The 16290-nt window shown below is 38.9% G+C and overlaps 1 protein-coding gene across 4 annotated transcripts in view; it reads left to right on the forward strand.

Annotated features, from left to right (window-relative positions):
- Window positions 1-16290, forward strand: part of Smg6 (SMG6 nonsense mediated mRNA decay factor) — a 237958-nt gene that overhangs the window by 30392 nt on the left and 191276 nt on the right. The window lies entirely within an intron of this gene.

Consider the following 16290-nt stretch of genomic DNA (forward strand, 5'->3'; position numbering starts at 1 on the left):
GCAAAAGATTTACAGACCACGAATCTGTCTTGAGTTGAGGGGTAATGTGAGAATGTTGGAGTAATGGAGAGGAGGCTGACAGAGCTTTCCCCTTGGAGCCGTGCTCTTGATCGGTGCTGTGGTATGTGGTATGTGCGGGAGATCAGTGTGTCTGTCTCCTGTAGTATACTTGATCCCAGAAATAAAAAATGTTTCTCACATTTCTTATTCTTCATGTCTCCATTGTTAATTCAGTGAAAACAGCACTATTGCATCCATTAAGTTTGATGTATTGGCAGTTGATTATTTTACCCCAGTTTGCTGGTTGAAAAGTTGAAGGGCCTTTTTGTTGGGGAGTACTGAGGTTTGAATCTAGGGCCCTTCATATACTAGGCATGTGTTCTAACAGTAAGCTACATCCCCAGCCTGTGTGTGTGTGTGTGTGTGTGTGTGTGTGTAGGGGTACTGAGGATCATATTCAGGGTGCTTTACCACTGAACTACATCCCCAGCCCTTTTTATTTTTTTGAGATAGGCTCTTGCTAACTTGCCCAGGTGGGACTCAAATTTGGAATCTTCTTTCCTCAGCCTCCGTCAGTGCTAGGATTACTACATCCTATTTAAGGGCCACTCTTAAAATGTTAAGTACTCTGAACTCAAGCACACTAGTGTCTCTTTATGTCTTGGTTGTTGGGGAAAATTGCTACTTGTATTAAGTAGGGCAAAGCTGTTTTTTTCTTTGAAAAATTTTTATTGCTTTAAAAAATTTACAAAGTCAAAATATGAATATTTGAAAATATAGATAAACAGTATATTATATTGTTTTGGGTTTTTGCTTGTTTGTTTTTGGTTTTTTTTTTGGTCTTTTTGAGGCAATGTCTCGTTATGCAGTTCAGGCTGATCTTGAGCTCACTTTGTAGCCCAGGCTGGCCTCGAACTTGTAATGATTCTCCTGCCTCAACCTCCTGAGTGCTGGGATTACAGGTGTGCGCCACCACGCTCGGCAATATTTTATTGTTTACTATATTATATACTTATAAGTATTATATGCTAAAATAGAAGTATTATATACTTACAATTTTTACTATATTATATATAGTAAAAAATTTGAAAATATAGATAAACAATATATTTTTAATCACTTGGAGAAAACCAGTATTAATTTCTTAGGATATGCTTTTCCTCTGTATTTACATAGAGCACAGGATTTAGATTGGAAATGTCTAAAGTCCATTAAGCTGGGAAATAAGAAAGAAATAATTCATGCTAATTATTAAATAACTCAAAAACTGATTGGAAAAATGATATTTAATTTCTTAGGTCGACATGGTTATTTTATTTTCCTGTTTCATTGAAGTAGCAAAATAAATACCAGAAGGCCCTCCCTCTTGTGCTTAGAAGCCAGACTTCTCAAGCTATACACGGGGAAGAGCAAGTTCAAGAAAGGTTAGATATCTAATAGAACAATTAATGTTTTACAAGGTTGAGTCTTAAAGATCCATTTCATGAGAAAGCATCTTGAATTAGTAGTAAATTGAAGCATAGGGGACTAGTTTGAGGCCCCTTGGTCATAGAAAGTTTGTGACCTTATTTCAAAAACTGAGTTTTAAGTGAAGAAGTTTCTAGGCCATAATGCTGGGGTTGGTTTCTAGATCAGTGGGAATAGAGATTTTAAGAGCTCTCTTTAGCCCTCTCCTCTGAGATCTCTTTCACCTTGTTTTTATTTGTTTTGTGGGTGGTTTTGGTGCTAGGTATTGAATCCAGGACACTGAGCATGGCAAGTGTGTGGTCTGCTACTGAGCTCTACCCACCAGCTACCTCAATCTCTTTTAAAATATTTTAGTTAAAGAAATATTTTTAAATAGCTAATACATAAGCATCTTTGTTTACATTACTAGTAGCATATCATATATACTGTTATTTACCTTTTTATGTTTTTCATGTTACTACTGGACTTGGAAGACTTCTATGAGTGATTTTCAAGTTCATTGTATTTTTCTATGGACTGGCAGTTTGGTGGCTTTCATTAATTTTTTTTTTGTACTGGGAGTGAAACTCAAGACCTTGTGCTTGCCTGGCAGACAGTGTGGGCCCCAGCTTTCATTAATTTTGTCTAGCATGTTATATGTCAGAGGGAGGATAGTGAAGAGATTTAACACTTCAGGCTTTGGAAAGCCCTATATTTAAGTCCTAGTTGAATTGCATACTAGCCATCAGACCCTGGGCATGTTCCTTAATCTGGCTGAACTTCAGTTCTTTCATGTATAAGATACTGATGATGATAACTTTGTTTCCCAATAGTTTTTCCCTGAAAATTTGTAGAGTGCTCCTACCTAAATCCCTTGTGATTTTCTTAGAGGTTTGATTGTAAGTTGGGAACAGTTTTCTTTTTGGCTGAGTACATGGCTACAAAAGGTTGAGTAGAATAAGAGTATCTTTTTCTTGCATTTAGTGAGTAGTTTAGCAGAGTAAGAGTTGACCAGCAAAGGAGCATAGCTTTATTATGGAAAAACCCAGGCCAGATGGCTCAACTTCCCTCCCCACCCCTTTGAAGGGTGGCATTTTCTTTACACCCATCATTTGTCCTGCCTGTCAGTGTGCCTTGAGTAGTTTGTGTACCAGAGCTGCTGCTAATGCTGCCACCACCACAGTGCTAAAAAAAGTGGCTTTGTGTGGGTCATACACTTTTTTAACAACCACCCACACTGCACCCTCTTTCATGACAGTAGTTTAGAGAGTAGCTGTAGAAGTCCTGCTTGCTTAGGCAAGATGCCTTATAGTGGAGTAAATTCCATTTCTTAGCCTTGTATCATGAACCTTTGAGTTTACAGTTTCAAAGCTACTACTATTATGAAAACATAGAAAAGCTTTTGGTGTCATTTTTCTCTGGATAGCATAGGCACTGATTTCATCTAAATTAATACAGAAGAGTTGAGTCTCCATGCTAGTAGATAGGTGTTTTATCTGTAATAGTCTGATTTCATTGTCCCATAATTATATCATTGTAGCAGAGAAAGTTGACTTAATTTCTTATCCATAAAGTAGGCATCATATGGATTTTCAGGGTTACTGTGAGTTGACTTGATATCATTTATTTTTTATTTTATAAAGTAGTTTGTAGTATAAACCTTGTGTTATACCTGGAAGCTTTTTGAAAGTATGCCTCTGAATAGAGATTTGGCAATAAGTGATGGTGGATGTTCATAAAACCCACCTTCTGCAGGCTACAGATTGACCCTCTTTCATAGGCCACGTAAAACAACTTTGTGAGATTGCTGTCAAAGACCAGAGCTAGGACTCTTGTTTTCTGATAATGATAATGTGAAAAATGCTTTCAGGAGCAGCCCCCAGTAGAGGACTAGTGCTACCTGCTAGGACCACTGCAGGACCCTAGGGCTGAGTTCTTTGTCTCTTTGTGGTTGGCAGTGAGGAGAAGTTCTCAAAGCACACTGACCCTACCTACAGACCCTTAACACCATATATGACCTCAGTCACCAAAACCACTTCAGGACTTTATTTTTATCCTGACTGTTTAAGATGTGAGGTTGGTTTCTTTCCTCTAACAGAGCAGAGTTCTCTGGGGGAAGAAACAGTGCCAGGTTGCAGTCGAGGCTGGTTAAACACCAAAACCACAGTCTTCGTCTTTCTGGGCTTGCAACGTGACATAAGCCATGCTGCAAACACCAGCTTCCACATTGTGAAGAAGCCTCCTGAGACACTCCATTATTTTTTGGGTTTGATTGGTATTTTTGCAAGTAAAATGTGGAGGCAGAAAAGGTGTACCTTCCTATTGTTCATTAGCCAGAAATGTAATTCTAAGAATGGATAGTTTTTTAAAATCCAGCATTTCCCAACTTAGGGTTTTTCATCTTCCCCAAGGGTGTTGATGAGAACTCTCACGACTTACCAGGTCTCAGGAAGCCAGATTACCAACATATCCTGTTCGCGTGCATGTGTATATTCTGTGTTACCCACAGGCCACTTTCCACCCCACGTGACCTTTAGTTACCATCCGGAAATTTAGGACCGAGATACCAGTCAGAATTTCCAGACTTTGGTTTGGTTTAGACATTTTAGAAAATGTTAACAGCAATAATTGTAGAGACTTTTGAGTGGCACGCATGGCAAATAGGAAGCAATATATCCTGAAGAGAGAAGGGAAAGGCATTATATGTGTTCTTCCCAGTAAGGTTTTTGAAAATGAATATTCAGGAGAAAATATGAAGCAACTGAAATGCACAGGGTGAGAAGAGGAGGGTGATCAGAGAACTACTTAGTTGATTAGAAGTCAAACACATGCTCCAATCCTTATGTCTTAAGACTAAATTCTGAACCTCTTATTTTATTCTTTAAAATTGTAATATACTATTGGAGTTGTTTACACACCGTTGCTGTTTATTTACTTATTTATTTTAATAATGCTGGGGACATGGGCCTTTGCACTGAGCTATACATCCCCATTTCTTTTTTATTGTTTTTTAGTTTAAGACAAATTCTCACTAAGTTGCACTTGGTTGGGCTGGAACTTTGCAGTCCTTCTGCCTCAGCCTCCCAGAGCACCCTCTCACTGAGCTTTATTTTTTTGAGATGAGAGTCTCACTAGCTGGATTGGTTTCTACCTCCTGGGCTCAAGTGATCCTTCTACCCAAGCCTTCCAAGTATGTGGGGCTATAAAGACATGTGCCATCACCCGTGTCCTGCTATAGTTAGCATCATTAAATTAGGTTGAACAGACTATAATGAGACAGGCAGTTCTATAGAAAAGGGTAGGCGAAATACTGCCAGTGGTTTGTGAGCTAAAGATAATTTTTATATTCTTATATGAAGTTATTTAGAACCATGCCAGGTATGGTGGCCCACACACATAATCCCAGCGCTTGGGAGGTTGAGACAGGAGGATTTCAAGTGCAAGGCCAGCCTGGACTACACAGTGAGACTCTTTCAGATAAACCCAACAGAAAACATAAGGATTTGGAACAGAAACGCCACAGAACCTATTTACTCTGACCTTTTGCAGAAAAAGTTCATCCATTTACTCCCTTAAAGCTGGGAGGAGTAAAGGCAGTTAATGCTAAGGTCCTTCTTTTAGGACACTGATTGCTCAATAAGGGTGTTAGTGCCTTTTTGAGCAGACAGTTCGAGTTCCTGAGCCTGCCATTGCAGGATGTTTAGCATTCCTGGCCCCACCCACTGGATGCCAGTAGTGGCCCACACATTTCCAGACAATCCCTGGGCAGAGTGGTACTACCCTGGTTGAGAACCACTGATTCAGGACTTTGCTGAGATTAAAACAACAGCAACAGAAGTCTTGTAAAGGTTTCTTCCTTGATTTTCTCTCGGAGAAACAGACTTGGGGTTTGGATCTTCATGGCATAAAATAGATCAATAGTAGTGCAAGAGACTTTGAATAGAAAATGAAACAGGAAGAATGTTCAGTAGAGTAGAATAAAAAGTTTTAAGGAAACCATTTATTATGTGTGCTGTTTGCCCATTGCTCATTTCAAGAATTGTGGAGACTTGATCTATGATTTATGAGATTTGTTTTGATGTTGCATGTTCTTTTAAAAGCATACTCCTTTCTATGTGAGAAGAGTGTCCATCTTTGGCCTTAATGTGTCCAGATGATCTTGAGGTCTGTGGGAATCCGTATGGTATATTGAGAGACTTGTTCAAAGCCAATGTAAAGATGCAGTTTTGGCATCTCATGAATAACCTGATATCCAGATTTAAGCCAGAACTCTGGCATTAGAGAATTTTCCAGCCTGGGAGAGTTGACTGAGAAAAGTCCTCCTTTGGATTCTTACCAAGTTAGACAAGGGAGCAATCAACTGCTGAGTTCCAGCCAACTGGAATGTACGTGAGGGTGTACTATAACTCGTCCCTCAGGATCTAGCTCCTAGTCTGTGAAGAGCCTTCCAAATACTGTAAGAGTAAGTCCTGTACATTGGAGCTTGTTCAGTCTGCAGCTGCAATAGGAATAGAGTACTGAAGGGATCAGCTCACTTTAGATAGTAACATACTGCCTGTTGTACAGGGTAAGAGACTTCACTGACCTTTTTGTTTTCCCTATGCTGCTTTTCTCACTGATTTCCTATATTGGTTTTTTATTTTAAGCCTATTCTTAGGGAGATATAGCCATAGTTCTATCATTCTCTAATCCCTTTATGCTCTTAAAGGTTCCAGAAGTTCATCTGTCTACCCTATTTTCACGATCTTGGATATGATGTGTTTGGGCAAAGATAGAGAATATTAAATAATTGTTTTCTTGGCTTGTGGTCTTCCCCAAGTCTGTGGACTGTTTTTTTGGCTCCAGGGGTATATTCTGGTTTTTCCCCTCTTGGAAGCCTTTTACTTTGCTCATAAATATTTAGTACTGAAGTTACTGCTCAGTTTTATTCTCCCAAGAATTAGTGTATAGATTCTAGACCAGAAGAAATTAAAAATCTAGCTTTCTGATGCTTGAGTTCCTATAAAATGTATTAACCACACTTTTATTTTTTAAGAAATTAAGTGATTTTTTAAAGTTGTCTTCTATTCACTGCTCCAAAATGTATTGAACATTTATTATAGGAATCACTAGACATCCCTTCTACTATTATTTTTTTTCATCTCATTCATGCCTAGAACCATCAGAGAGCTATTTAACTAGGTAATATGTTAGTTGCCAGTAGCATTGCTTTTACTGATTTGTACTTTGCTATACAGTCAGCCCATATTAAGACAAATAATAAGAGACCTCGAGAGTCACTACTGTTTGAGGTATATGATGTCTTTACAGAAACCCAAGAGAGAAATTTTTGCTTTCAATGTTGGAGGTAGTTGGGTGTATGAGGGGATACTCATATATATTCATGAATTTGTTATTCAGGTTATTCTTTCTTTAGTTGTTCCGGAAGTTATAGCCACACTGGTAACTTCCTCTAATAAGTGTAAGGGACTTACCGACATGTGTTTTATGTCATGACATTACTCCTGGTAACCTTTTATCTTTTTCTCTTTGATTCCCCTTTCTAGCTGTTAATCTGTTACCTTATAGTTCAGTGTATACCTTTGTATGTTGCCTTGCATAATAGGCCTTACAGTTTTATATGAACATTTTTCTCATTTCATCTGCTTATTCATTTGTAAAACTTCTCAAGTCAGCTAATAGTCTGAGAGGATCAATTTTTCCCTATACCCAGGGCCAGGGATATAGCTCAATGGCACAAGAGCCTGCCTGGCAGTTTTTCCCTACATCCATTCAGATCATTTCCGTAAATATTTAGTGAGTATCTTTTTATGTTGTTATTTTAGACACTGCACATAGAATGGTAATTGATGTTGATCCTTTAGAGGTGAAGTATAGTAAGGAAAATGGATATGTAAATAAATACTTCACTGGTAATCCCAGCACTCTGTGAGGCTGAGGTAGGAGGATCACTAGTTTGAGTCCAGCTTGGACAATTTAGTAACTTAGTGACACTCTGTCTCAAATTTAAAAATGTTTAGAAAGGGCTGAAGATGTAGCTCAGTGCAAAGGCCCCGCATTCAAATAAATACTTGTAGTAAAGTGTTACAGTGTAATAATATAAATAGGTATGTAACCCGCTTCCTTCATTTTGAAGGATAGATGTTCTTTAGGTAAATGTCGACCGGAACAATGCAGATAAAAACAGGTGTGGTTAGAAACTACAAGGAGTGGTTGCTTCTGAGAGTCCTGCCAAGAGTCTGTCATTAAAACATCTTGGATCATGGTACAAATATCTACATTGATGTTGTTTAATCGCTCATTTGGAACTGAGGATTCATCACAAAGTAGATTGATTTGGGCTTTTGATTTGGTCCAAGCTTAAATGTGAATCCTTCAAATAGTTATTCTCTGCTTTATTTTATGCATTAGCTAAGTTGACTCACCCTAAAGTCATGCTTTCCATCATTCTGGGAAGCTTTCTGAGCCAAACCCAGCTTGGCTTAGGAATAAGTTATGCTTTGTGTTGTAACCATTGGCAATAAGTCCTATTCTAGTCATAAAATGCACAGTAGGACTGCAACTACTGAAGCATGAGGGAAAGAGGAATTGGGATAAAACTCTGGATTTGCAGTTTTCTGAGGTGTTTCTTGGTGAAGATGCTAAAAGCTTATTCTGTCTGAAATTTTGAGCGGACTTGTACTACAAATCTTTGAGATGCTAGGTCCTAATTTGTAAAGCAAACTATGTTGAAGCAGTTGACATTCTCTCTGAGGAATTTCTTTGGCAGATTTTCCCTTACACTTCTGGACAGATCTATAAAACAGTATGGCTTTTAAAATACTTATGAGTGACATGTCAAAAGACTGAATAAGGGACTAGTAGATGCTGTTGGTGCCCTGAGAAGTTGTCCCTCATTTTCAGTGCAGACTAGAGTCAGACCTGGATTAGATTCCCTTTTTTTTAGATTCCTAATTTCTTATTTCCTCAAATTTCTTTTTTCTCTTTCTTCGTCTCTGCAGCTGTAAAATACGGATAGATTTGGGATTTAGCATTAGTTTGGCTCTCTGCACCTAAATGAACTCCAAACTTTTAGCACAGTCACCTTCATTTCTGTCGCCCCAGAGTTAAAATATCGATGGGGATCAGGACAGATTGGGCAAGGGTATCAGCAATTAGAATAAGGGTTTTTGCAGAACAGCACAAAGGATTATGACAATTTAAAAACATGCAGCATTCCTGGAAAACAGCTGCTGATTCTCTATATAATATATGTGGAGAAAAGTATACCTATTAAAGCCAGTAAGATTGTCACAAACTGAGTATACTTGTAGTTTTTTACTTGTATCATTTTCATTCTTTTCTTCCCTTTGAACTCTATAAACTCAAATATTTCTTATACTTTTAATAGTAGTAGTGACAAGGGGAGAGCATTGTAAATTAGGAAGAAGTTAATACTTACGTTTCCTTAATGCTTATGCCTGTTAAGACTCTCTCTTTTTCAACCTCCCTCCCTCTCTCTCTCTCTCTCTCTCTCTCTCTCTGTCTCTCTCTCTCTGTCTCTCTCTCTCTCTCTGTCTCTCTCTCTCTCTGTGGTACTAGGGATTGAACCCAGTATCACATCTCCCTCCCTTTTTTATTTTTTGTTTTGAGACAGGATCTCACTAAGTTTTCCAGCTAGTGATTCAATCCACAGTTTGAAAGGGGACCTGCAGAACTGAATCAAAGATGGGAGATTCAAACATTTTTCTAATGTCTTTTGAATTGATACTTTGGATCTGGGAAGCAGCACAGAAAGAATAAAACTGACAAAATTAGCTGGAAGTAAGCCTCACCCCTGTTCACAGTGAAACTGAGTCTCACACCAACAGTGCTGTGGTTTTCAGTCTTACTCTTGAAACATCTGGCTGTTGCGACAGGAAGTGACATCATGACCTCTTGGACATGGCTTGCTTCAGGTCAGATGTAGAATCCTAGAAGTTCTCAATTGCTGTGTTTTATACCCTTGTCTTTGGTGTCAAGGCAAATGGCAGGCTATAACAAGCCATGTTGTCCTTGTAATGCATTTTTATTCTAATAATTTTCTTCTCTTTCTGCTGTTGCTGCCAGAGAGGTAGGGTTGCTTCTGTTGATAAAGAACAGATACAGAAGTTCACATCCAAACCTGAATAGCCATTTTTAACTTGAAACACTTTTCCTAAGAGTTGCTGCACCAGAATCCTTCCCTTATTTGGTGACTTGCTTAAATCTGAAGCTCACATGAATTTGCCAGAGCTCCCTGTATGCTGGTTATTTGCTTTTTGGTGCCCATAGCAGAATAGTTTGTGAAATCAATTTTGTGACCACATCTGCTTTAAGCTGAAGTTTCTTTCTTCTTGGAATAGTTCTTGCTCCTCCATTTCCTGAGAGATTCAGGAGTTTTCCTGTGTTGTGGTAGGTGGGTAGGCAGAGGTTATTTTCACATTTTTTTAATGGGTTGTGGTTCTGGTTGTGTATCCCTTAATGATAGTATGTAAATACACTTTTATTCTTTGACTTGCTGGACCTGGGGGTGCACCTCTGTAATCCCAGCAATTGGGAGGCTGAGGCAAGAAAATGCCTAGGTTCTAGGCCAGACTGGGCTGCATAATGAGTTTAAGGCCAGCCAGGACTGCATAGTGAGACTCTGTCTGAAAATCTAAAGAAGCAAACTTATATTCTTTGACTCTTGTAGGTAACATTTGTAGATTTGTCCAGAAGAAAGGTTATGTTTTTAAATGTTTTCTTATTGGTGATGTTATGGAAAATAGGCTATTTCTATCTTTTCTCTCTTCTTGCTGGTATTATGTCATTGTTGAGTGCTTCCATTGACTTGTGTTGTTATCACCCGGATTGGAGATATCTACGTCTCTTAATCTGCAAAGCTGCTCAGTTAGTGTGGACTGTGATCTCTCAGTGAATGACATCTGGAACCGTTGGTGGGTTTGTATTTGAAGTTTCTTTAGGTTTTCGTCTTGTCTGTTTTCATTCTGTTGAAGAGAAAGAGCTCAGACTCTGGAGCCTGGGTTGACCGTAGGCAGTCAACTATTGTATGTCTCTCTGCTCAGTTTTCTCATCTGTGATGTGGAAATAGTATAGTATTTATTTCAGAGGGTGGTTATAAGTTTAAATGAGGTAGCAGATATAAGCTACTTAGAAATGCATAGAAAATGCTATAGAAAGTGTCACCCTTTTCGGTACCAGGGACCAGTTTTGAGGAGGAGAATTTTTCCATGGGTGGTATGTATGTGGGTCGGATTTCGGGATTAGATTCTCATAAGGAAAACACCACCTAGATCCCTTACCTGCTTGCTTTACAGTACAGTTTGCAGGCCTGTGAGGGTATAATGCCACTGCTGATCTAACAGGAGGTGGAGCTGAGGCAAGGACGTGTGAATGATGGGGAGCAGTTGTAAATATAGATGGAGCTTCACCACCCTCCCCCATACCCTTGCCACTTAACACCTACTGTGCATCTCAGTTCTTAACAGGCCAGAGACCAATACCCGTCTTTGTCCTAGGGGTTGGGGACCCCTGCTATAGAAGTTTTGACTTTTTTTTCTTTTTGGTACCAGGAATAGAACTCAAGACCTTGCTCTTGCCAGGCAGGCACTTGTGCCACTGAGCTATATCCCTGGCCCTTGACCATTATTTTTACTCTCTATGGAAAAGTAAAAGGTGAAAGATATGAATGATCGGAAGAGAAACCAGAGTATTGACCATTATTTTAAGGTGGTTATATATGGCACATTTGTTTTGTCCAGCTAGGAAAATTTGAGCCCTTAATGTCTGAATTGTGTCTGAGTAGCTTGGAGTACTTTTAACCCCCTAAATACAAAGCTAGCTCTGAAATTTGACCTGTGCTTAAGTGGAGGCCTGCCTGCAAGGTTATAATAGATGCAGTCCAGTAATTAAAAATCAGGTTTTAGGCCACATTGTTTTCTATGTGGGGTATATAGCTTGGCAGAATAATAGAGCACTAGATTGATAGGTTCTTCCAGTCCTTTGCTTTCATTGATGAATGCTGTTCGAACTTCAGATGTTTCTTTTGCTCTTGCCATATAGCAAGCTGGAAATCATTGGGCTATATTCTAACCTCTGGAGCTCATCTGTCTCTTTCTTCATTTATATATCACATACCTATAACTACTTTGTCTGAGAATGTGGAAATGAATTGTCCACTGAAAGAGATCACAGACTAGAGCCATACTGATCAATAAATACAATAGTTATTTTAATTAACTAAAATAAAATAAAAAATCAGTAAAGTCAGTTCCTCAGTTACACTAGCCATTCTTTAAACACCATTTGGTTAGTGCCCACTTCATTGGTCATTCGAGAGAAGGAACATCTCTGTCATCAAGGAAAGTTCTATTGGACAGAGCTGGGTTGAGACAGACACGTTATGTATACAATTAATATGTGCTCTAATAGCCAGTATAACAAAGGCATATGAGATATTTTCTGAGCCCAGAGGATAAGGTGTCAGGTAGTCTAGCTTGGAGGGAGAGAATTGGGGTAGGTTTAATAGAGGAAAAGTGAGACTTAGTTAGATAAAGAAAAGAGTGTGTGAGAAAGCATTCCAGACAGAGAGGGCACAACAGCGTAAAGAATATGGTGAATTTAGAGTACTATGAGTAGTTCTTTGTTACTGAAAGGTAGGTTGTGTTGGCAAAGATGGATGCAGCAGCAGCCAAGCAGAAAAGACTTTGTTTACCATATATTTATTGGTTGCCTACTATAAGTCTATATAGTGATAAACAAAAGTCATAGTTATGTATCTCTGTGTGATATATTTTTATATGTAAAATTATTCAGTGATGAGCACTATGAAAGCAGAATAAACTAGAGGAAGGAGTCGTTCTCATACTTTGCCATACAGTGCAGTCACTTGGGGAGCTCTTAATCCTGATGCAGGGCTGGCAGTATTGCTTAGTTGTTGAATACTTTCCTAGCATGAGCAATGCCCAAGGTTCAATCCCCATCATCACAAAAAACAAAACAGAAGAAAACCCACATCCCAATACCCCCATTTGACCCCCCCACACACCATGCCAGTCAAAGATGACTGTCTTTTTAAGGAACGTAAATGTGAAGATGCTAAGGTGGAAGCATGCTCATTCAAGAAATGAGAGGAGAAATGAGAGGAGACAGCAGTGGGGTAAGGTTATTTAGGCCTTTTGTAGGCCATTGTCAGGATGTTCATTTCTCATTTCTTTTCTGACGTTAACTGTCACTTGGGCTTAAATGTAGCAGGTGGAACTGCTCCTACTAAGGATCAGAATTCTTAAATCCTGAGAGAACTCTATTTTCTTTTGATTACCTTTTTCTGGGTGTTGCCAAGTTACCCTCCAAAAAGAGATGGGTTTAAATTCTCACCAATAGTATACAATTTCTCTACAGTGTTCATATTAGTGCTGTACTTTTACTTTTGAGAGTATGTTTGTGTGTTATACATTACCTGGATAACGTACTTAATCACTTTCAAATCTGTATTTTAGTATGCCTTTCAGTAGTCACTTAAGTATATACTAAGTGCCAAACACCATGCTAGCATATTTAAAAATATTATTGAAAGGAAATAACTTTCTAAATTATCTATAAAAATGCAGGCAGTGTTTGACTTAGTTTGAGTCTTTAAAAAGACTCCTTCCAAAAGAGGGTGGGCGCATGCCTATAATCCCAGCATTTGGGAGGCTGAGGCAGCCTGGGATACATAGTAAGTTTAAGGTCAGCCTGAATTACAAAGGAATTCCCTGTCTCAACAAAACAAAACAAAACAAAACAAAACAAAACAAAACAAAACAAAACACCCTCAAATTCTGGGACACTGCTGGTGGTTTCTTAGAAGTAAAAGCACTGGGACTGAGGGATAGAGATTCTGACTCTGAGTATGGAATGGTCCTTGTCTTCATTCTGTTTTCCCTCTCTTCTCTGAGTCCATTGCCATTGGGTGATTGCAGTAACAGCCTCTTACCTGGTCTCCTGGCTTCCAGCACTCATCACCCACCACAAAAAAAATCCAATTTTCTCAACAGCCAGAATGACATTTAAAAATGCAGCTTTGTAGCGATATGTGGTGGCATATGCTGTAATATCAGCACTCAAGAGGCTGAGGCAGGAGGATTACTGTAAGTTTGAGGCCAGCCTTGGTTACATAGTGAGTTCAAGGCCACCCTGAACTACATAGTGCCTCAGAAAACCCAAAAATAAGTAAATGAATGAATAAGCAGCTTTGCTCATTTACCTGTACCTACCTCTTCAAAACACTTTAATCAATTAAGATCAACTCTTTAACAAGGACTTCTGCAACTTGGTTGTGCATATCTCTAGCCGCCTTCCTATAGAATCTGTCACCGAACTATGCTAGTCTACAGTGACTTAAAGTGTGGCACTTTTGAGACCATCACACATGCTGTTTCCTTTGTTTATGACACTTTAGACTCCTTACCCCCTCCAAAACCAACTGATTAGTTTCTTCAACCTTCAGGTCTCAAGTCAGTATTTCTTCTGAGTGGAGTTATAGAAGAAATTTATAGGATGTTATAGGATATCCCTGTAATGTCCTATCCCTCCGCAGTTACAGTGCCTTATAATTGTGTCACCTATTGGGAAGGATTTTTGCTCCTTGCTCACAGTTTGTAAATGGCATTCTGTACATAGAAAGTAGTCACTTCAGTGTGGTAGGTTTCTATTGAGCCAGCAATGAATGAATCACTGAATGGGTGGACAGTGTGAGAAGGACCTCACCATCCTTCTTATACTGTTGGCTTAGTTCATTTGTAAGATGGGCTTGAGTTTGTGTATGTTTGTGTCCTTGGAGAGCTATTTTGTGTTTGCCCACCTGATCACAGAGTAGAAGCTTCAGCCATTTCCTTTTCTCTCTTTGTATAGTACAGACACGGGGTGTCTCAGCTCTCGTACTATTTGGGTGGATGGGCAGGAGAGTTCCCAGGCACTGAGAGAGATGAGTCAGAAAGAAGAGTCATTCAGAAAGTAAGCTAGTCAGAGCAACAGTGTTGCCCTTTGGCTGAACTTTCTCTCTTTTTTTTCTCTATACCTTGAGATGCTAACCTGGTGGCACTTTTGAATTGGTTGCTACAGCTTGTCAGACCCCTGGTACAAGGTCTTACAAATCTTAACCTGGCACTTTCACTTGATTAGGGGTGTTTTAGGAAGGGTCCAGGAGCCTCTGGCTTAAGTGAAATCTTTATTAAGTCTCATTTATAATTCTCTATACCTTTGGATTATTTGAGGTTTTTTTTTATTTATTTATTTATTTATTTATTTATTTATTTAGGCTTTTTGAGACATGGTCTCATTATGTAGTACAGGCTGGCCTTGAATTTGTGGCAGTCCTCCTGCCTCGGCATCCTGAGTGATGAGATTACAGGCATGCACCACTACACCCAGATGAGTTCAAGAATTTAGAGATCAGCAGTCTTTGGCATTTGGTATCATCTGTGTTATCAGAGAGTAGGATAGTGCTTGTGCAAAAGCTGGTAAGAAGGGTTATATTTAGTTAGAATCATACATTTGCGGGATTTTAGCATTGGAGGGAACACTGTAAATTCAACTGAAGTGGTGAGAGGTGGGTGGCATCAGAATATCCTGGCAGTGGGAGTTCTCTTATTTTTTATTCTTTTTTATTTTAAAAATAAAAGGAGGAAAATATTAACAGACAGACAACATTTTACAAAATAGCAAAGGAACAGTACAGACAGTACGGAGTTACAAACAAAGTGGTAGGGAATTAACAATGCTTGTTGTATTACATACTGATATCTTCAAAGTGGTTTCTCATGAAGGGAGTTCTTTTAGATTATATGCTTCATTACTATCCATCTTCACCATGAAAATTATCACTGTTTGCAGTACATGTATATGGTAATCCTCAAGTATTGTGCAAGTAGAAAAAATTTTTGTGGAGTGCTGTGGATGGGGAGAGATAGGACATTACAGGAATACCCTGTAACACTGACAAATTTCTTCTATACCTCCACTGTTATAGATGGTAAGCCTAAGGATCAACAGACTTTTTCTGTAAAGGGGCAAATAGTAAATATTCTAGGCTTTGTGGGCCGTATACCTCTTGCTGCATCTATTCAACTTCATCCATTCAACCTTTGGGAAGGAAAGCAGCCATAGACAACGTGCAGTCGAAGGAATGTGACTATGTTTCAGTAGAATTTTATTTATTGATGCTGAAATTTAAATTTGTATATAATTTTCATGTCATGAAGTACTCTTTTTTTAAAAACACTAAAAAATGTAAAAAGTATTCATAGCTCATGGGCTGTACACAAACAGGCTAGATTTGGTCTGTGGGCCATAACTTACCAACCTGTGATCTAGCTCAGTGATTTCCAGATCTGATGTCTTTCACAACTACTTGGAGACCTGCAAAAATACTGGTTTGCAGTCCCCATTGTCTGTGTCCCCACCCCACTCCTAACTCCCTCCCAAGATTCTGATTCTTTTTTTTTTTTTTTTTGAGACAGGGTCTTACTATGTAATTCAGGCTGGCCTTGAACTCACAGTGATCCTCCTGCCTCAGCCTCCAGAGTGCTGGGATTACAGGCATGCACCACCACGCCTGGCCCAGGATTCTGATTCTATAGGACTGTGAAATCTGTATTTTTTATAAAAGCTGCTCAAGTGATACACCTATACTCCAGATTATAAAATCATCCATTGATTATCTCATTTTATAGTTGAAGAAATAGGCTTACATACTTGATGTGACATGCAAATAAATAACAAAATCACAGTTTCAGCCTAGCTCTTAGTCTCTAGGGTCAGTGTTCATACTAATGTTCGTTCATACTATTCTGTCCTATTCTTTCT

This window comes from Chinchilla lanigera, unplaced genomic scaffold, assembly GCF_000276665.1.
Source record: "Chinchilla lanigera isolate Chin_1 unplaced genomic scaffold, ChiLan1.0 scaffold00080, whole genome shotgun sequence".
Taxonomy (NCBI): Eukaryota; Metazoa; Chordata; class Mammalia; order Rodentia; family Chinchillidae; genus Chinchilla; species Chinchilla lanigera.